This window comes from Leptodactylus fuscus, chromosome 1 (assembly GCF_031893055.1).
Source record: "Leptodactylus fuscus isolate aLepFus1 chromosome 1, aLepFus1.hap2, whole genome shotgun sequence".
Classification (NCBI taxonomy): Eukaryota; Metazoa; Chordata; class Amphibia; order Anura; family Leptodactylidae; genus Leptodactylus; species Leptodactylus fuscus.
The window spans coordinates 308,560,010-308,582,440 of NC_134265.1; the positions used below are offsets into that span (position 1 = coordinate 308,560,010).

At 41.7% G+C, this 22,431-nt stretch overlaps 1 protein-coding gene across 8 annotated transcripts in view; it reads left to right on the top strand.

The window, feature by feature from the left end:
- The window catches only part of FAT1 (FAT atypical cadherin 1), a 198,483-nt gene that overhangs the window by 28,160 nt on the left and 147,892 nt on the right, over positions 1-22,431 (top strand). For 7 of the 8 annotated variants that reach the window (XR_012711799.1, XM_075258797.1, XM_075258799.1 and 4 more), the window contains exon 1: positions 9,274-9,554. The exons of the other annotated variant lie outside the window; for it this stretch is intronic. The gene's annotated coding sequence lies outside the window, so the exon portion shown is untranslated. Of the gene's footprint in view, positions 1-9,273; positions 9,555-22,431 lie in introns of those variants that run through there. 8 annotated transcript variants of the gene reach the window in all.

Sequence of the window (22,431 nt, forward strand, 5' to 3'; positions counted from 1 at the left end):
CATGGTCTTCAGATAGATGCACAAGCTTACATATTTATTGCTTTGACCCCATTAGGGCTCACAGTCTAAATCCCCTATCAGTATGTCTTTGGAGTGTGGGAGGAAATCCATGCAAACACTGAGAGAACATACAAACTCCATTCAGATTTTGCACTTTGTCAGATTCAAACCCAGGAGTTCAGCTCTACAAAGAAACAGTACTAGCCACTGAGCCACCATGGTGCCTGAGCCTGCATGTATATGTAAGGGGCCAGGTATTGTCTGACAGCGATTGACAGTATGTGACCAGCTTAAGTCACTGTTGGACCACTATGACAGCAAATTATCTGCTCTGAGAACAAATGGATTAGTCATATTGAAATCCAACATGTCCAGCCCTTCATTCCCTCTGTATCTGCCACCTGGGGGAGTAGGGAAATTCTCTTAAACACAATCGGCCATGACCAGGGGTGTAACTTCAGAGGGTGCAGTCACACCGGGGCCTAGGAGCCTTAGGGGGCCCATAAGCACTGGCATCAGTATTGAGATTGCAGCTTCCATCTGGCCCATAAGCCAAGGAGACCCACAGATTACCCTAAACACACTAAGGTGGATTAAACTCCTCAGCACCTGCAACCATCACTATCAAGAATTCACTGTAGGGATGGGGTAGGGGGGCCTGGACAAAAGATTACATCAGGGCCCACAAGAGTTTAATGACCACTGAGATTGATGCTCTTGACCAATAATAATGGTTTTTAAAGGGGTTAAAGGTTAAATAAATAAAAAAGCGATACTCACATAATTCTAGTCCCCCATTCTGGAACTCCCTATTTAATCAAATGGCAGCACTAGCTGGCAGCGCTGCACCTCCCATGAGGCGACCTGAAGCGACCGCCGGAGGCGGGGGGGCTCTCTGACGTCTGCTTCAGCCGCAGAAAGCCATGGTTCACCCCTGCTAGCTGGTGTGGAAGTGAAGTGGTTCAGGTCACCCCTGCATACATTCATGGGACAGTCCTGAATTTTGGATGCTTTTTCATTGTCTTAGGTGGCAGGTAGTGATTTCACCTTTATGTATCCTAAGGATATAGGTAGAATGGAATAGAATGGTGGAGGACGGAGCTATCCTGGTTGTCCAGGATAAAAAATAGGCTGGGGAAGGTGAAAAAAAAGAAACAAAAAAACCCACATGCTGACCTGTCCTTGGTACTCCAGTGTCCTCTCAGCATGGTCCGGTTCTGGTCCGGTATCTTCTTTTGCCGGACGTCCTCGCTGGCTTACTTGGCGTCTGCTGATCACCTCAGTGGTCATGTGCAGCAGGGTCTCCTACCAGAAGAAAACCAGACCCTGCAGGGGTGAATATGTTTTTTTTTGTTTTGTTTTACACCTTCCCCGGCCTAAAATAAGAAAAAAAATATCCTAAACAACCCCTTTAAGGTTTTGGCTTATGATGGCCAGGAGGCGTGATGCCGTGCCATGTAACATATATAGACTATGACTGAGGGGCAGGGGGCATAATATAGGGGTTACTTAAGGGGGCATTCAATTATTTTGTGGGGGCCCACTTAGGAAAAGTTTATCTGGGCCCACAAATGTATAAAACAGCCTTGCATTAATGTATTATAATTAAAAATAATAATCCGGACGGAGCTACATCCACAGTTGGCCAGTTTTCATAGCTGGCATCTTAACCTACGATGATGTAGCCTCCTTAAGACATTAAGTATAACTTGCTGTAGAAGACATGCAGGAATGTCTGTCCTAAACGCGAGATCTTCTGTTTTGTAAACTGAATAGCTGTTACTATGGGAATATTGTGGGATCCTCATCCTCTCTACTGTCTGCAAAGCCTCTGTCATTCCGCTATAGGAACGGTCTATATGAAGAAGTAGTTTGTAATATATTAGATCATTATCAGGAGGATAGAAGTTTACATGAAATGTCTTAAGGAACTGCACAAAACAACAATCTGTTTTTCTTTTTCGTCAGCCCACCCCCAATTCATTGCACTACTGTAAAGTATCAAACCTTATCCTAACCAGATGGAACTCTTATGACACTTTTCATCCCGATCCTCCTGGTTTATGAATAGAATGACAGATTTCTAGTATAGACTGACACAAGACAAGGACAGAAGCCAGGGGTGAATTAACATTGCCATTTTTCCTATTCTATATGAATATTGTGGCACCTCCATCAGGCTAAAGTTTTCAGGTCCTTTTAAATACTTATTCTCAACCAATTCCCAGTGTTAAGTTGGGTTTATACATGGCATACAGATTTCTGTTGTCTCACCATTTTATTGATAGCCACTCTGTTCCATAGACTTGAATGGGACACTGCTGTAGTATTCTGAATCGCTGCTATCAAGAATATGGCAGAGAGGGGAGCAACACAGTGGCTCAGTGGTTGGCACTGCAGCCTTACAGCGCTGGAGTCCTGGGTTCAAATCCCGGCAGGAACATAATCTTTACGGAGTTTGTATGTTCTCCGCGTGTTTGCGTGGATTTTCTCCCATTCTACAAAGACATACTGATAGGAAAAAAATAAAAATGTACATTGTGATCCCTATTAGAGATGACCAAGTAGGTATTCGATTGAATACTACGGTATTCAAAATATTCGTACTCGATCGAATACTACTAGCTATACAGTGTATAGCATTCGGCAAATCAATGCTGGTTCTGCAGCAGGCTCGTCCTTGCTAGTCGGAAGAGATGGCAGCTTGCTGTTACGAGGGAGCTGACTTTTTCTCATAGGAACGCATTGACCAGCATTGATTGGCCAGTGTACAGCATTCAGCCAATCAACGCTGGTTCTGCTGGAGGCTTGTCTGTGAGGAGGCGGAGTCTAATATCGGACCACAGCAGTCTCCATTGTGGTCTGATCTTAGACTCCACCTTCTCACAGACGAGCCTCCGGCAGAACCAGCGTTGATTGGCCGAATGCTGTACACTTCCTATGAGAAAAAGTCAGCTCCCTCGTAACAGCAAGCTGCTATCTATTCCGACTAGCAAGGACGAGCCTGCTGCAGAACCAGCGTTGATTTGACGCAGGCTCGTCTTTGCTAGTCAGGAGAGCTGGCAGCTTGCGGTTACTAGAGCGCTTACATTTTATCAGTGCAACTGCAAGCGCTGTGCAGTTAAAGCGCATGGACCCCATAGACTATAATGATTATATTATGAGGAATACAACTATTTACAGAAAGAGACATATCAATAGACAGATCAACTTGTGTCACAGACATGTAAGTAGAGGTGACAAATCATATAAAAGAATATGCTAAACAATTTCAGAAACTTTAAAAAAAACAAGTTATTGGTTCAGCAATAATAAAATATTAGGAAATTGTATAACTGACAGTCTCTTAATATACATTTATCATTGTAGGGATAATGGTGTGATGCCAATAAGCTAAGATTTTCATCCATACATAGAGGTTCTCTTCAGAAGACAGGCTATACATGGCAGCTTGCATTATGCCTGTAGGGTAACAGGACAATGTTTCACTCTGCTGGATATTGTACTTTTCTATGTAACTAATGTATGTTAGAGAACTGCTGTTTATACAATTTCCTAACATTCAAGGTTGCCAAAGGGTAATCTACACTTTATTCAGTATGCCATTCTCATATTTGTATGATACACTATGTATATGGATCAAGCTCATCATCAGGGCAGTACGAGTGGTATTGCTCTTATGGGGCATATTTAATTGACAAAACAGGGCCCACGTACTCAATTGACGCCTCAAAGATGCTCCATGCACATGACCATAGTTTTTATCCTCAATTGCAGATAAAAGTATGGGCCTTTCATTTCTATGGCCCCATACACGTACCTGTAGTATTATGGATGTGAGTTCAGATTATAGAAAGCAGCCAATATGGAGCAGGTCCTATACATTATCCAGAAGGGTAGATACTGCTTCAGCCCTGTTTGGGGTGTCTAAGAACAAGGTGACTTTAAAGTCCATCTTGAAAAGACATTTGCTAGTCACAGTCAGATTTATGAAAGTCTTCTGAGACTTCAGAGTCATAGCACAGTCCTTCTCAAGTGTCAGATATATTTACTGATGATTTGCCCATTCACCTCCAGGACTGAAGTGCCCCCATAAAGTTTGGCGGCTATTTACCAAATATCTGTGACCTGGTCCTGTGTCACCCAGGGCTGCTAAATTAAACTTAAAGGAAGATGTCTCTGTCGCCGGGCCGCGGCTCTGTAAATCACAGACATCCACAATCTCCCTCTGTTATGGTAAATGACTATTTATGGCAATGGATTTAAGTGTCTGATAGATGTTGGGGTGTTTTCTCAGACCCCTGATGAATGTTATTTATATCTGGACTTTGTAGAGTGGGATTATCTACATTTCTGGTGAAGTCACTTGCAGAAAATCCTATGGTTTATCTGGGATGAAGATGACATGATACATCTGTCAGCGCTGGGAGCAGAGACTGCTAAGTGCAAAGTGACCGTGCCTGTAAACATTCGCTCTCTAGACAAATGTGATATATACACAAGTTTATATAATAGTATACTGTTAGGTAACATGGATGTATCTGTTCAGAGAGAGGATAGACAGCACAGTGCGACATTGTGGGGCACATTTCTTAAACCCTGTATTTCTTTTGGAGTCAAAAAGGTCACACTTGTACACAGACTTGCAACTTTTTGGGGATTTTTGCACCATGCTCACCACTTTCCATAAAGGTATCTGGTGCACTGCAGGGAGGGGACCGGTCACCATGCCAAGGCAGCTCAGAACATTTATTGCTGGTGCAAATTATACCTGAAATCGACCCCAACTCAGATTGCCCAAGATGCTCCACAATCATTAAACTGTGCCCCTATCACTTATATGAAATGTGTAGTCACATTACATTTTGGGGTTAATGAAAGTGAATAGAAAGGAGTTTACCAATAGGGAGTTCAGAGGTTGTTTTCATACCAGGCCCATCAGCCAGGGGGGGCCATAAGTTGTGTGTATTAGGCCACAACTCTCCCCTCTATACCAAACTCACCATATGGCTCTATGGGTTCAATAGAACACCAGGCAGTGTTGCAAACATAATACAGATGATAAAACCTAAAAAGTCAAGCCTCCAAAGAGTTTATAAAAAATCACACAACGCATCACTCATGATCCTATGGAGGTCATGTATACATTCAGCACCCATACCCCTAAACTTAACCTCCTCCATCCTCCCCATCTTCATACTCCATACCAAGCAGTATATACTATATATACTTTAGTAGTATTCTATATATACTACCTTCTTCAAAAAGCAAGCGACCTATGGATTAAACACGCAATCCCTGGGCATCTCTCAAAATCGGTGATCAACACCGGTAATAGTTACCCCATATTTGTGGCCACATCCAGTGAGTAGTCCGCACCAGAGAACCTCATCGCTGTCTACTGTGAGGAGAACACGTGCTTATATTTTATTGTGTGTTTTATCTCGTGTCTTTCTTGCTTCACCAGGAAAAAAAAAGTGTGAGTCTCCTGCAGGAAATAACTGAGCGGATGCTCCAAGTTTTTAGAAGAGGGCCGGTAACACGAGAGGGGCTTGTTAAAGTATTCATTCCCTTTAATTTACAGTCTGATGAAATGTACTAGGACTTATATAGTTGTAGCTCCTTTAAAAATCTCCACATGGTCTTTTCATTTGCCCTTTGAACCTGCATTAGCTGCCCCTTAGAACTTAAATATGTGTGGATCTTTCTTGTTATGTGATGCCGCTGACACAGTTAATAGGTCAGGGTATTCAAAGTGGAGCTGTCACCATGAATCAGGCTTTACATCATGCCCTATATACAATGTATATTTATATATACAACACGCCAGGCCTGGACACTACGTGTTTGTGTAGTTTTTGGACAGGTGGGTGGAAATCCATTGTCTAGCCTAGATGAAGGCATAGCAGAGGTAGATGTTTGATGAAAGCCTCCAACCTTAAGATTTCTCCTCTCTGATCTCTGCAGAACATTTTTATTTTTATTTTCCATTAAGCTAGATATCTTTCCAGAATTGCAGATTATATTATTAGACATTTCTGGACACAGGGGAATGGACTGGTTGACTACAAGTCTAATTCTCATAAAGTGAATAATAATAAAATGGTCTATTTATTTGAGCAACTGTTTTCATAGCTTGCCACCAGATCAGACTCAGTTTATAATGAAAGCCTTAAAGAGGACCTTTCATGGTTTGGGGCACAGGCAGTTCTATATACTGCTGGAGAGCTGACAGTGCGCTGAATTCAGTGCACCATTGGCTTTCCCGATCTGTGCCCCGAGTAAAGCGCTATCGGTCCCGGTACCAAAGCACTTTACAGTCAGAAGGGTGTTCCTGACAGTCTGTCAGCTCGCGCTGTACAGTGTGAGCAGGGAGGAACGCCCCCTCCTCTCCGGATAATACTCGTCTATAGACGAGCACTGTGAGAAGAGGGAGGGGGCGTTCCTCCCCACTCACACTGTACAGCGCGATAGGCACTGCTGTGCAGAAGGATGTTCCTGACAGACTGTCAGCTAGCGCTGTACAGTGTGAGCGGGGAGGAACGCCCCCTCCCCTCCTGATAATACTTGTCTATAGACGAACACTGTGAGCAGAGGGAGGAGGCATTCCTCCCCGCTCATACTGTACAGCGCGATAGGCACTGCTGTGCAGAAGGATGTTCCTGACAGACTCTCAGGAACGCCCTTCTGACTGTAAAGAGCTACAGTACCGGCACCAAAAACTCTTTACCCGGGGCACAGATCGGGAAAGCTGCCAGTGCACTGAATTCGGCACACTGTCAGCTTTCCAGCAGTATATAGAACTGCCTGTGCCCCAAACCATGAAAGGTCCTCTTTAACCCTTAATGTATTTGTAGATTCGCTGTATGACTAAGGGCAGGTTCGCGTTATTTAATGTCCGTTGCTTTCATCCATTATACCGTCAGTGTCTGTTACACTACTAATGTCAATGTCTGTTGCTGTCTCCTTATGAAGGATAACAGTATGGACTATGATAACAGTAGTGTGAACATAGCCTAGTACCACTGGGGCTTAATGTACCCAAATGACTTGGGTGTCTGTTGAGTTCTGTCAAGATTTTGTCATTCAATGAGAAGACTGTAATACATCACCGGATGGAATATAATCAATATAATATCCAATGGGGTGTAATATATCCAGTAGAAAAAAATCTGCATGCCTCTGTATGTAGGATATTATAGATGTTACATCCACTTTAAAAATAATAAATGTGTATAAGGGAATGATTGTAATAAGGTCATAACTTGAGGGGGAGCAGAAGGTGCAGTTGCATCCAGGCCCAGGATCTAGGGGGTCCATAAGGTGTCGTCCCAATATGAGGAGACCTGCTCTATTATACTCAGACATAGGATAGCAATGGAGAACAATGGACAATACAAAACAATAGTGTGAACTGACCCTTAACGTATTGCACGTATATATCTGTGCATGCGTTACATATCAGATATAAGTAAATCTATTACACAGTACACAATATATTACACAGTATTACAACCAACTAATGGAAAATAAGCAAACAACCAAACAGGAAACTTTAGTGTAAACTACAAGTGGCAATGTCTAGTTTGGATCCAGATATGGTAATTCAGATTATGGACTCGGTGTCCAAAAATTGTTGGCCCAAAATGTAATTTAATGAAGTGTTTGTTAATATGGAGAAGAGGAGCAATAAAATTGCAAGCTGGATAGTGCCATCTGCATTGCCAAGTGTCTGCTATGTGGCCAGACCCAGGAATTAAATAACCTTGATATCAGCTTGTACCTTGGTGTCAATTGCCTGCTGTATAGTTATAGCCCCGGCACCAGCTTGTAGTGATGTTATGAATTTCCCAGCGGTATTGGGGCATGATAGTATTTGCTGCTGCCAATAACTGGGGAGAGACATACTGGATGTCACATTTGGCGAAAACATCACTGGTTGTGGTTATACGCTACTGTTAGGAGAATGCTCCATATTTACAAAGACGTTACTCTATTTTTTTATAGGGATGCTTTCATGTCTGATATGCAAACAGCTTATTATAGGGCCAGAGGAGAATGGCAGATTGATATATAGTCTTAAGGGATTATATTCAATATTTCTATTTTATTTATTTCTATGCTAAAGAGTCCAGTGGGCGGTCCTAGTCAGTGAGTGACAGTTATTCATGGTCATGCAATAGCTGTCATTCATTGAGGAGGCCAATGAGATAGGTATGTGTGAATATTCTCTTACTATTCTTAATACACGCCAGTGTGGCCATATGGATTTACCTCCCTTTCAGATTGCTATATATTTACCAACTGTCCTATAACAATGTAATCCATTTGGCTGCAGATGGCACTAACGATACATTGCACTGCATACAATAATTGATATATAGTGCGACAATATGCGCCTACAGCATGTCCCATATTTACGCAGAAATTTCACCACCTGTTAGAGCATCTGCAAAACAATGTATTTTGCTATTACAAAAAGCATAGTAAGGTAATAAATGAAAGACAGTCTAGACCTGTCATAGACTGTGTGACTTATTCTCTGTCACTTTGAGGATAAAGACTGAGATTAAAAAGGAACATTTTAGACAGTGCTGTGATGTGTCAGTGACAGCCCCAATCTGTGAGAAATAGGCTTTTTATTATAAGGAACCTGGTTAAATAAAAGATTGTTTAAAAAAAGATACAGATTTTGTATTTATATTAGAATGTATTGTATTATGTGAATAGGCATATTGTTACATATTATTGTAACACATTGATACAACAATGCATAGGCATAATGTTACATACAGTAACACATTGATACAACAATACATAGGCATATTGGTACATATAGTAACACACTGATACAACAATACATAGGCATATTGTTACATATTATGGTAACACATTGATACAACAATACATAGGCATATTGTTACATATAGTAACACATTGTTACAACAATACATAGGCATATTGTTACGTATTATTGTAACACATTGATACAACAATGCATAGGCATATTGTTACGTATTATTGTAACACACTGATACAACAATGTGTTTCTACTGTGTATAAGTGTGAGCTGGTTCACATTACATTGTATTAGTATATAGATAAAAGTGCAGCTGCTTTCCAGTATAGAGCACACAGACTGCTGCCGCTCAGGACACCTTTTAGCTCCCCCTTGAAATTTCCAGTTTATCCTAAGTCCACAAAAGTGAGGGGGAGGAGAAGGATGTGATGTCATGAGCTCTCCTGTGAGCCTTGTCCCAGTGCAGGAGAGGCAGGCACAGGGAGCACCACACTCCCTCTACAACTTCAATCACTTGGTTCTGCTGGGACATGTCCTGACTATCACAAGGATACTCTGCTCCACCATTGTTGCTACAGAGAAGTCTCCCCTAGTACATCTGGAGGGGCCATGATCCTGGATTGTGGATTACTGTAGGACTTGTTGCTTCTTTTGACTTTGGATATGTTGAGAAAGAAAAAGAAGAGGTGAAAGTTCTCATGGAGTTAAGTATTCCTGCTGGAAGTAAAGAGAATAGGACCTAAGTAGTAGTGAGGTAAGTGCAGGACTGGGCTATCTCTGGATTTGTCAGGGGATTTCTGGGGGAATGATCCCTTGTTAATGTGCGGTGGTTGAGCAGAGGTATCTGGGCTGCCCTCTAACTCCTGCATGCACATTCAATATGCTGTGTATTGTTCCCACAAGGCAGGAGACAGCGAGGAGACTGACGGTTAATAATTAAGATATATTCCCCTTCTCCTGCACTCAAGAATTCACCAAGCAAACTGTTAGCGATCATTCATAATGTGCCAGTTCACTGCACCATATAAGGAACTAGAGGCTTGTCTTTGTCTTACGGTTCCCTGGATATCTAGCCCTGTAATTAGAAAGATGTTGTGATTAATCGTCGACCACAAACGACTCTTCACCTAATCCTGACGATAACTTGAAGGCAGAACGATAATAATAATAATACACTTTATTTATATCGTGCCAACATATTCCGTAGCCCTTTACAAATCGGAGAATGTGATCTGTAAACGATAATCTGTACTTGATAAAAACCGATACACTGAATGTAAATTCCTTTAATCCTTAGCAGACATTGCATCGATGGAGTGTATGGCGGTAGTATAAGATATGTCAGATTATTTCATCAATCATTAACATGGAACATACAGGTTGAATGAGATTGTTTATCATTAAAGACAGAAATTGTCACATTTATACTCCTTGTTACATAGAATAAAATAATAATATTAGAATATTCCTTCTCATAACTTTTGCTGTGCAACTCTTCTGTCATTCTACCAAGAAGGTTATGAATAACTTGATATCTTGGTGTCACCAAGTGGGGATGTGTCCCTGCAAATTGTGACATTGTCCAGTCAGTGTTGACAGTGCCAGACTATGTAGAGACCGGACCCTTTGACAACGGAAATGATGACACCCAATTGTCAATTTATTTATACATTTTTAGGAGGAATAATAGAGGAATGGTACAATTCAGAGTTATAAAAAACGATGCTGTAGAATTGTTTCATTGGGATCACAAGTTTTTCCTAAAAGAGATGTGTCAGGACTGGTAGGGGTCCCCTTTAGATCTAGCTATAGGTGTGACTATAATATCAGGATCTTTTTGTTTTTAGGATCATCCTATATTAGGGCCAGTTCACATACTGCGTTTGGGCCATTCCACTATCTGCATGAAATATGCGGAGAGAAAAGTCTTGCAAGCAGCACTTTTCTCTCCACACTTTTCCAGCAGAAACCACGCGGACTCCATCATAGTCTATAGCAGGGGTAGGGAACGTACGGCTCTCCAGCTGTTGCAAAACTACAACTCCCAGCATGCATACTTGCTCTGGTGTTCTTGGAACTCCCATGGAAGTGAATGGAGCATGTTGGGAGTTATAGTTTCACAGCAGCTGGAGAGCCGAAGGTTCCCTACCCCTGGTCTATAGGGACCATGGGTTTCCTTAAGTAACCACTAGGTTTACATTTGGGGGGTCCTCAAGTGGACTCCCCGAATGGAAACCCTGATGTGAACCGGGCCAAACAATTCTTTGTAAATCCTTGCACATGCCAACGTACAACAACCACCATGTTCAATGCCTTAGTAAGTCTACTGTCCCAACAATAAATCACAATCAATGAATATTTCACATCTGATTCTTGGGATTTTATAGGTGCAGCCATTTTTTTCTAATAACATTGTGCTAAAAGTTGTTAGGTCTTTGGCAACCTGTGTATCACCCAGTACTGTGAAGATTGTTGTGATAAAGTTGTAGACATGTTCTGTGTTGAGCAGGAAAGTTATTTTCTGCAAGACTCTCCAGAGTGTCCCCCTCCTAGGAGTAATGATACAGACACATACATATATCCTCTATCACATTCTGCCAGCTTCAGGCTCTCCAGGGAAGATCCACCAAATTTCTTTCATTCCCTGCAAAGTGGTGAGCTTGGATTCATTTGTTATTAAGAGGCGATGGAGGAGATGCAGCGTCTGTAGACAGGCAGGTGACATGGTGACAAAATACCTCTGTCCAAAGTAATCACAGCTGTGCACATCCTCTAGTACCGCTCCAATAAGTGACTGATACCTGACAGCCTATTTAGCTGCCCTTGGGTTTCTTGCTGACCCCCCACATCTGTGACCTTGCTGGAAGGAATGTAGCAGCGGGCTGACAAATACTGCAAAGTCCTAAACCTGGGAATTTGTCCTTCTCTCCCCTGATTTATGAGACAGTAATGTGGAGGTTAGTGCTTTTTTTGCTGCAGGGTATATGACACTCTTATATGCTCCTGTCTGTGGATTGTCTTTTTTTACGACCTGTCCCCCACCTGTGTACACAGTGTCTGCTCCCGGAATTATTGGGGTCTTATACTATCCCCCTAGGCAGTACCTAAGTTTATAAGAACAACTTGCGAACCGTAAGATTTGGTTTTATAAGATACCATAATGCCTTGTTATTGAGGCAGAACAAGGAAGAAAAAAAATAAATCTTTTAGCTGGTCCTGGTTATGAAAGAGTTAAAGTCTTAGGTCTTTCTTTATACATTACTGGGTGGAAGTAGCAAGTCCTGGCAGCGACTGTGATATAGGATTCTAGGCGTATGCTTTTGTATTCACAGAGGGCTATAATCTTCCAGCAGCCACATGGCTCCTGCAGCTTTTACACTTTAGTTTACTGTGCCAAGAAAAAATAGTTCCTAGCCTGGGCCTCAGCACATGGAGTGTGATGTGGCCGTCCATGAATTATGGGGGAGGGGGAGAGGAAAGAAAGAAAGAGAGGATGAAGGATCCAAGACCACCATGCTGGACCAGCAGTCCATAGAAGCCTCAAAAAGTTGGTCAGTGACCCCAAATAGGGTTGGGCTGTTAGTTGGAGTGCAGGGATTGACCGCAAAGCTAACACTCTTCATGTCACAAAGGAGGCGGTTTGTCCTAGACACAATAATGTGTCATTGTGTAAGTTGCGCTGTACTTTACTGGATAGCCTGGAGGGAGAGGAAAAGTGGAATTAAACATACATGCCTCCAGTGACATGAAAGCTGATGCCCTGAGATAGAGCATGGTGGATGAGGGGTGTTTGCAGGGGTGCAGACAGATTTGTTGGCCAGAGCCACAGGTCTGTGGGGTGGGGGTTGCTGTTGGCTCGGATCCCAGTGCATGGGGGCAGGGATAGGACTTCATGAGCTGGGAAAGAACAGGAGGCTCTCTTTAGGGTGGAGAGAAAGAAATGAAAACTTTTATTACCTCTGCATGGCTCTAACAATGCAGGACACAGTGTTACCCGATCTGCTTGCACTATATAGGGCACAATGGAAAGTCTAATTGCAACATTAACCTATTCATTGCTGGGGGGTATAGAAAGAGGAAACAAAAGCGGCAGTATCAGCACCGTGCAAATGGTGGTGCAACAGTTTGAACAGTAAGATTATGGGATGATGGACGCTGGAAGCTTTTCAACAAAAACTTATCACTTTTATAGATCTGTCATGGTGCTTTATTGTCCTGCATGCTGTGGCTTGCCAGCTGTTCTGGAACTAGGAGCCCCATCATCCATTGTGTGTCTGTTAGCTATTTATTCCACGTGTGCAGACCCCTGCTGGCTGCCTAAACTTATTGTGCAAATCCAACAATTTTTGTTGAAAATAATGAAGTGTCCCAAAAAACAGTCCTATTAACAATATAGTGTATACTTTGTGTTATTAGCCCTATACAAGTCACCATTACATGAGCCCCATTAACAATCTATAAATATAACAAAATATGTCTAATAACATTTATCAGTCACTCAGAGGGAGTCTATCATCCGGAAACTTGGTAACAAGCCAGTTACAGTACATTGTAAGGCCCAGTTCACATAAGCGTTCGGGTTTCCGTTCAGGGAGTCCGCATGGGGACCCCCGGACGGAAACCTATACACATTAAAAAGTGGTTACTTGGGAAACGCATGGACCCCATAGACTATAACCGGGTCCGTGTGGTTTTTTCTTGGTGTCCTCACAAAACATATGGAGAGAAAAGTAATATATGTTTCATGCAGAAACCACACAAATCTCATTATATGGGTGTGCGTGTTTCCCAGGTAACTGCTTTTTAATGCTTATAGGTTTCCGTTTGGGGGTCTTCAAGCGGACTCCCTGAATGGAAACACATACACTGATGTTAACTGGGCCTAAGGGACCTTATGTTGAGCACCATCATACATAGATAGTCCAGTAGAGCCACCATTTCCTTGAAAAAGTCATATTTATACTCAGTACTGGAGGTAGGGCCCTTTGGAGGCTCTGACACGCCCATATTGTATTTGGGCCTCATTTGCATATTTATAAATTCGGGAATACATCTATTAGACTATAAAGAATAGTGTCCCCTGGCGTGTTATTTGGTGATAGACTCCCTTATACACCATTGAATATTATTACTCGATGCAACTTCATAGTTGTAAAAAGCCGTAATGCAGCTTCCATAGACTTCTGTGGGGTCTCCTGGCCCTCTGTATGTCTTAAATGTAAAGAAAAAATCATGACATTAGCATTGAAATCTGTATTGTGTAGGCTTTCACTCCTGGCTTAATGCATCACAATACGGGGAGCCATGCAGTGCCCATTACTTTGTACAGAGTCACGGACACTATTAAAGGGGTTTTTCCATGAACATAATTACAACTAATAACATAATTACATTTTCTATATAAGTAATATAACATTTTTGCAAAGCCTTAAAGACTTTCTCTAACCATCTCAGTGTTGACAGTACTTTGTCTTGATCAGTTGCCAATAGATATGACCATGAATGCTGGAATGTTCTCTGGTCTGGGGTTTGTCAGACACCCAGCCATGATGTCCTTATTGGGGTCAGGTTATCAGGCAGTGACACTACATGTATGAGAAGATAACCCGGCCACAATAAGGACATCATGGCTGGGCTTCTGACAAGTCCCAAAGCATAGAAAGTTCCTGCATTCAAGGTCATATACATTGACAACTGATCAAGACAACAGACGGTTCTTTTTTTTTTTTTTCTTTTTTAACAGTCTACAAAATATTTAATGGCTTATATTTGCAAACATGTTTAATTTTGAATTGTCTACAAATTTAAACTTGGTTATGTTCATGAGAAAACCCCTTTTGTGGTGGGCATACATCTTAACCTGGGTTCACATCGGCACTGGAACTCCGTTTGGGGATTCCGTTCCCCTCTCCGCTTGAAAAATGCAGAGAGAAAAGCGCTGCAAGCACTTGGGTAGTAACCGGGCGGTCCCCATTATAGTCTAGGGCAGTGGCGTAACTAGGAATGGCGGGGCCCCGTGGCGAACTTTTGACATGGGGCCCCCCCCATCCCAACTGACGCCGAAGACCTCGACTGACCCCCTCCTCCGCACTCTATTATGTCCCTTACTTACTTGCCCCTGCACACAGTATTAACCCCAATAGTGTCCCCTGCACACACAGTATTAACCCCAATAGTGTCCCCTGCACACACAGTATTAACCCCAATAGTGTCCCCTGCACACACAGTATTAACCCCAATAGTGTCCCCTGCACACACAGTGTTAACCCCAATAGTGTCCCCTGCACACACAGTGTTAACCCCAATAGTGTCCCCTGCACACACAGTGTTAACTCCTATAGTGTCCCCTGCACACACAGTATTAACCCCTATAGTGTCCCCTGCACACACAGTGTTAACCTCTATAGTGTCCCCTGCACACACAGTGTTAACCCCTATAGTGTCCCCTGCACACACAGTGTTAACCCCTATAGTGTCCCCTGCACACACAGTGTTAACCCCTATAGTGTCCCCTGCACACACAGTGTTAACCCCTATAGTGTCCCCTGCACACACAGTGTTAACCCCTATAGTGTCCCCTGCACACACAGTGTTAACCCCTATAGTGTCCCCTGCACACACAGTGTTAACCCCTATAGTGTCCCCTGCACACACAGTGTTAACCCCTATAGTGTCCCCTGCACACAGTGTTAACCCCAATAGTGTCCCTCTGTGTACACCCATAAACAATTATTATACTCTGGGGTCTATTGCGGAGAGGTAAGTAACAGTTTTTTATGTTTATTACCTCTCCCGATCCGCCGGTCATTATACACGGGGGTCTGCAAAGACCCCCGAGTATAATGATAGCCTCTGTGGGGCCCGCGGTGTCACTTGCCGATCCCGGCCCAGCCAGGATCGGCAAGTGAATAGGGCCCGTAACTGCCTATTGAAAAAAACCGCAGCGGTAGCGGCTGTCACCGGGCCCCCTAATGGCCCGGGCCCTGTGGCAGCTGCTACTGCTGCTACCACGGTAGTTACGCCCCTGGTCTAGGGGTCCGTAGGTTTCCACAGCTAGCTGCTTTTGTAAGTGGATTAGGTTGGAGGACCCCCCAAACAGAAACTCGAATGCAGGTGTGAACCTAGCGTCAGATAACTGTTTGCAAACTGCTCATTGGCAATTGTTGCATTCTATGTGTCATATAAAGTGGTGTATAGGGACTTCAGAAATATGATCTTTGTCCTACAAACCATATTTTTCAATATACTTTATACCAAATAAGGGTGCATTCACACTGAGTAAACGCTAGCTTATTTTGTAGAGTAAAATTACACTTGTAAATTTTGCTATCCCATTGACTTCAATGACATTTTACAGGCGTATTTTTACAGGCGTATTTTTTACAGGCGTATTTTTTACAGGCGTATTTTTACACTTGTAAAAAAATATCATTGAAGTCAATGGGATAGCAAAATTTACAAGTGTAATTTTACTCTACAAAATAAGCTAGCGTTTACTCAGTGTGAATGCACCCTAAAAGTGACATAAATCCAATAGTAAATCGGTCAAGGCGCATTGTATTTACGCTTCTCGTTTTATTCTATTTCTCTATTTTGACTACTGCTGTCTAGGTTATCACCTATGTAATTATTACATTGTGATTCATTTTTCATATCTCACTTGACCAAACATGGGTGTGCAACCTACTGCTTGAGGAGCTCATAGTTCATGTGTTGAATTGCATGGTTTCCGTCAGTAAACAAATAATTGATAGAGCACCTCGGGCTCTGCGGTGTCGGCCCTATTGATCTGTTTATTACTAACACACAACTTTTTCCTCTTATCTCTTATTTGGTTGCTGTAGAAATAAGACAGATGAGGAAAAACAGACTCCAGGTATAAAATAAAATTTATTGTTATAATATATTTCTATCAGCAATACAGCAGAAGTATACGGCCGGGCTCTTCTGCTAAAAATGCTTAGGGTCAGGATTTGCTCTGCCTGGTGCACCATAGAGTGAGCATTTTCTAGGAATCTCATTAAAATTGTCTTTATGGAAAATTCCAAAATTGAAAAGTCATGGCCGCCATATGTATGAACTGGAATATGAGGAATTTTGATCCATAGAAGGGATGCTGCAGGCAATGATTTTGTCATAAAGCAATTCCATTTGCAACAAATGTTTGGGTATCTGTCACATGTTATATATGTTATTTGTGCACATCAATCTGTTTCTTCATCTACTTTCTGTACGTGACGCCCTTCCGTTCTGTATGGAGATGATCATTAATGGTTTTGATTTATAAAAATAATAATCATAAAATGAATATTAATAATAGGGTTACACAGTATTTTGCAGTCACTTGGTGTTGATTCAGTCACACCAGTTTCTGCCCAGGTGGAGTTTACTGTATTAGCATTTCACGTACACATAAAGCAAACACACAAGCGTACTGGCAAATCTGTGGGAAAGCTATAAGATAGCAACGTATTTGGTATATCGGGAGGAACCCTAAGAAGAACCCATAGAAAACGAAATCCAAGGATAGATGTAAAAATGGGAGAAGATCATTTAAAGAGGACCTTTCACCATTTGGGGCACATGAGGTTTTATATACCGCTAGAAAGCCGACAGTGTGCTGAATTCAGGCTTTCCTGTTCTGTGCCCTCCGGTGAAGAGCTATCGGTGCCAGTACCGTAGCTCTTCACCATCAGAAGGGCATTTCTGACAGCAAGTCAGGAACGCTCTTCCTCACCGTAGCGTCTATAGCGCTCTACTGTGAAAGTGGTGAGGAACGTCTCCCTCCCCTCCTGATAGTATTCATCCATAGACGAGTACTGGGCTCAGTAAAGGGCAGTAAGGAACACTCCCTCTCACAGTACAGTGCTATAGACATTGCAGTGAAGAAGGGCGTCCCTGACTGACTGTCAGAAACGTCCTTCTGACAGTGATGAGCTACTGTACCGGCACCAATAGCTCTTCCCCGGGGGCACAGAATGTGAAAGCCGATAGTACCCTGAATTCAGCGCACTGTCGGCTTTCTAAAGGTATATAAAACCGCATGTGCCTCTGATGGTGAAAGGTCCTCTTTAAAGTTGACCACAAAATCAGATAATGTAACCATTTTGTTATCTGAAAATGGCTACAGGATTATGATAACCCCCATTGTAAAGATGGTCAACCATTACACCTAGGTTTTGCCAATCATATATATATATATATATATATATATATATATATATGCATGATCATAAACCATTTCAACATTTGTGACTTTTCAAGTATTATCTGAATATTATACATTTTTATTGAATCATCTTCATTTAACTGAACAAAAATAATATTACTTTGTAGGGTCAGTTTTAGATGTTAAAAAAAAAGCAAAATAGTATCTCGTGAATTACGAGTATATCTGAGGGCAGCTTCAAGGCCGCCATTCTTATAAAAGTCATCCGGATCTGCCAGTTTTTTGTTGCGAATAGACAACAAACTGTTGGGAAATTGTTCTCCTTTGACAGATGATGTCCAGGGAAAGAAAGACATGTTGAATTTTAACACCTGATCCCCTTGTTCTCAGGCTAGATAAGCCATTGCCAGAGGCGTCTGCTAGCAACTTACTCCACTCTTTATATTGATAACACATACAGTCTCTTCTGTATTGGACGTGCATGTGCATGGGGGAAGTTGGTACGAATACTTGTTGGCTGAAAGCTATTAAAGATGTTTCCAGGATATAAATATTGATAATTAATCATTAGTTTATTCCTTTATTATTTCACTGGTATTGATCGCTGATGGCGCCTCCACCAACTAGCATACTGTGTCATTCCAGCAATGTGACTGCTCATATCAGTTCATTTGGTTGGGTGATAGGTGTCAGACCCCACCGACCTAATATAAATGACCTATCATAAGGAAAGCTGGTCAATCTCTAGATCTAATAAAACCCCGTTAAAGGGATGTGGTCAAAAGTTAGACCTGAGAACATTAATGTCCAAATGGTAGTCCATTAGCCATACACAGCTTCTTTTTTGCCTGATATGTGAGTCCTATTGAACAAGCATGTCCACTTCTGTGATTTACCATAGCTACTATTTTTTTTGCCTGACAATTGGTAATATGGTATTGTCTCCAAAGTACAGCAATGTCTATTTTTATTGCTACAATATTTAGGCTTTTTTCTAAATCTCTATAGCATGTGTCCCTCTAGACATCTTTTGATTGTAGCTAAATAAAATGGCAGTAGATAGGCAAAACTGCCCACAAAGATACGCTGTGTTAAAACCTTGTTTGTTTAGGTCTACACCTTTATTAGACTGGGGCAATTTTGATGTACCCCTCTTGAAGGAGTCTAGTAACATACATGAGGCCTCCACACTATGACATGTTAACCACGAAGATCCAGTGGCTGTAAGGTAGTAGACTTTAGTTCTGCAAAGTAAAATCTTGGATTGAGTTTAACACGCTGTGCTTTGTTTACTGTTATTGTATTCTTTCACCCCAGCAGCTGTATATTTTGTGTTATTAGAGATACTGTGAGGAAGTGTCTTTTCACCTTTTATTTTAGTGCAATATCTGTCTTCATTTGCTTTTGTGAAGTATTTTACTGATTGTTTGCCAAACATAGAATCTGCTTTGCTATAGGACAAAGCTTTTTGTTGAAAGAGCACAAATCAATATGCTTGGTCTTAAAGGAAAAAGTGGAGCCTGAGCCTGAGTCTAGGAAATTATTAAATGTTGTACAGGAAGCATGGGGCAGGCCTGTGTGTTCTACGCAGTACTTGTTTACTTTTATTGTTTACTTTCCTTTAAGTTTTCACCTTTCTACTGAATAGCAAAGAATTGCATGTGAATTATGAAAAAGCAGAACCGTAAAGAATCAAATATTACACAAAGGACACCATCAGTCTACACCTTTATGCCTCCATTCAGAATGTATTTTTTTCCATCTTACCAGTCAGACTTGTAATATATTTGTTTCCTTTTATTAAAAGGGTTATCCAGTTTTAAATATTGATGGCCTAATGGAACTGTAGGGGTTCGACACCTAGAATCAATGCAGATCAGACGTATAAGGGAAGAGTGATTATATTTACATGATTTGAGCTGTACTACACAGTGTAGCAGTTGGTTTAAGTACTGCAGTGCCATCCCATATATTCTTTCTCAGCGTTTATAGCTCGCTGGCTAGGTTTCAGGCCACCTCTGCATTCTACAAGCAGTGGCTGGGCTGGTGTTGTCAGTCCCTGTTCACAGCCACCTTTATTCTCTTTTCGTCCCGGTGAAAGAGAACACTAATGTAGCCTTCTGTCCACTCAGCAAAGTGCATTTAGCTGCTCGGCTCTGATAATGACTAGAACAGTGCTTGATAAACATCTCTGTTATCTCTATATGTAAATTCAGAGATGACAGTGTGCAGCTTAGAGCAAGCACAGTCTCAGAGTGCCTTCACATTGCGTAGCGCGCCGCTCCTTTAGACACGTATACACGTGTCCGAGCGCAGCGCTTCAAAACAGAGCCCATTGATTTCAATGGGTGCCGATATACGCGCGTTATCCATTGAAATCAATCGGAGGCTTTTTTACCTATTGATTTCAATGGGTAGCGCGTGTATATAAGATCTGTTTAACGAATGCAAAAAATGGATGTAAAATTAGTGCTCAATGTTAAAAAAAAGTAGTAGAAATAAAAACCGAATAAATAATAATTAATGGATGGAGGTTTATTTGCTTTAGTTTTTTTTGCCTGTTAAACTGATGCAAAACGCATGGTGTGAATACATCCTGGATTATACTTTCACCCTGGGGAAGGAATAGGAGCCAAGGATCTCCTTTGAAACATAGAGCACTACCTAAAATGAAGTTCTTATGTGAGATTCACTTTTGGAGATACACACACATGGAAACAATAGTGGTAGACATGGAATTAACACCTATCTCTGCATCCGTCTAGGCGTTTGGTTTGCTTCTTATCGCTTTGTAAGCAGTGTTATAGATGATGCTTTGCCCTCCTCTGTGAGACATACATATGTCGCTATGCGGTGAATCCACTCCCGTTGTGAGCACAGCATTGTGTCTGGATATGTAGAACATGCAGAGCTTAAAGTAACAGCAACTCTGTCTAAACAAATTTCATAAATGTAAGAAAATGCAACGCGCTGGGACCTAGTTCATACTCACACTCCAAATCCAGTGGTCTCTCGGTCTCTGAGCATCACATTTTACAAAGAGAAACCTCTGCCTCAGAGAGCTCACGCGCTTTCATCCTTGTATATTTCATGCACATATTGTTTTATTAAACATGTTGCCTTTTGGATTTACTTTTATCCTTGCAGGAGCTGTTCTTTTAATGTAACTCTGTACTTTGTATTATTATGCTCATGGAGAGTGTTCCAAGGAAGTGAACCACGCCGACATATAAATGTAATATTTATTGAAATAGTATGAAGTCTCCAGTAGTATCAGGTCATAAAAGAATAGCAGGGAAGGACTTGACTTCGCAGCAGTGAGCTATTGTTTTATTTTGGACCTGTCATTGAGGAAAGTTCTACTGTTATATATATCAATCACTAGAATTACTAAATTGAGGGGAAACGCACTTTCAACAACTTTGGAAGCTTTCTTAAATAAAACTTACAATGTGGTGCTTAGACTCTATCTATCTATCTATCTATCTATCTATCTATCTATCTATCTATCTATCTATCATCTATCTGTCTGTCTGTCTGTCTGTCTGTCTGTCTGTCTATCTGTCTGTCTGTCTGTCTGTCTGTCTGTCTATCTATCTATCTGTCTGTCTGTCTGTCTGTCTATCTATCTTTCTATCTATCTGTCATCTATCTGTCATCTATCTTTTAAATATATGATAGTTAATAATAAATCATATACCATATCGATCTGGGTGCATTTGTTATTGTAATACAAGCTGGCTAAGGCCCTATTCACATCTGCGTTCGGTATTTCATTCGGGGACTACACTTGGGGACCCTCCAGAACAGAAACCTATATGTATAGAAAAACAGTTACCTGGGAAAACACGTGGACCCCCTAGACTATAATGGAGTCCGTGTGTTTTCTGTTTGGTTCAACATTAAACATGTGGAGAGAAAAGTGTTGTTTGCAGTAATTTTCTCTCCGCAAGTTTTGTGCAGATACCGAACGGAAACTACACAGACCCCATAATCGTCTATGGGATCTGCATGTTTTCTCAGGTAACCACTTTTCTATGCATATAGGTTTCCATTCGGGAGGTCCCCAAGCGGGGGAATGCAGATGTGAACTGGGCCTGGGCTGACCATACATGACACATCTAGGTAAAATGCTTATTTTCCCAACAACCATCTCTATCTTTATCACCATACATGTGCATGCTGGGCTCTGTCAAGTGTGCGTGTGCTCTCAGTAGTGCAACCAAGACGCTCATCCATTCTCTAGTATCAGAAGAGATACAGAAGGACCTCAAGTTCACTAGATAGTCAGCAGGACCTGCAGAAATAAGCGAATTTGACCATCATTCGTCTAATGTGTATTTCCAGGCAAAGTCGTCCATTGTGTTATTTTAGTGAGTTAAAAATGACCAGTGTACCTAACATATAAATATACATGCTGTCCTCTTTTGGTTAAGTTTGTCACCAAAACCCAATATATAAA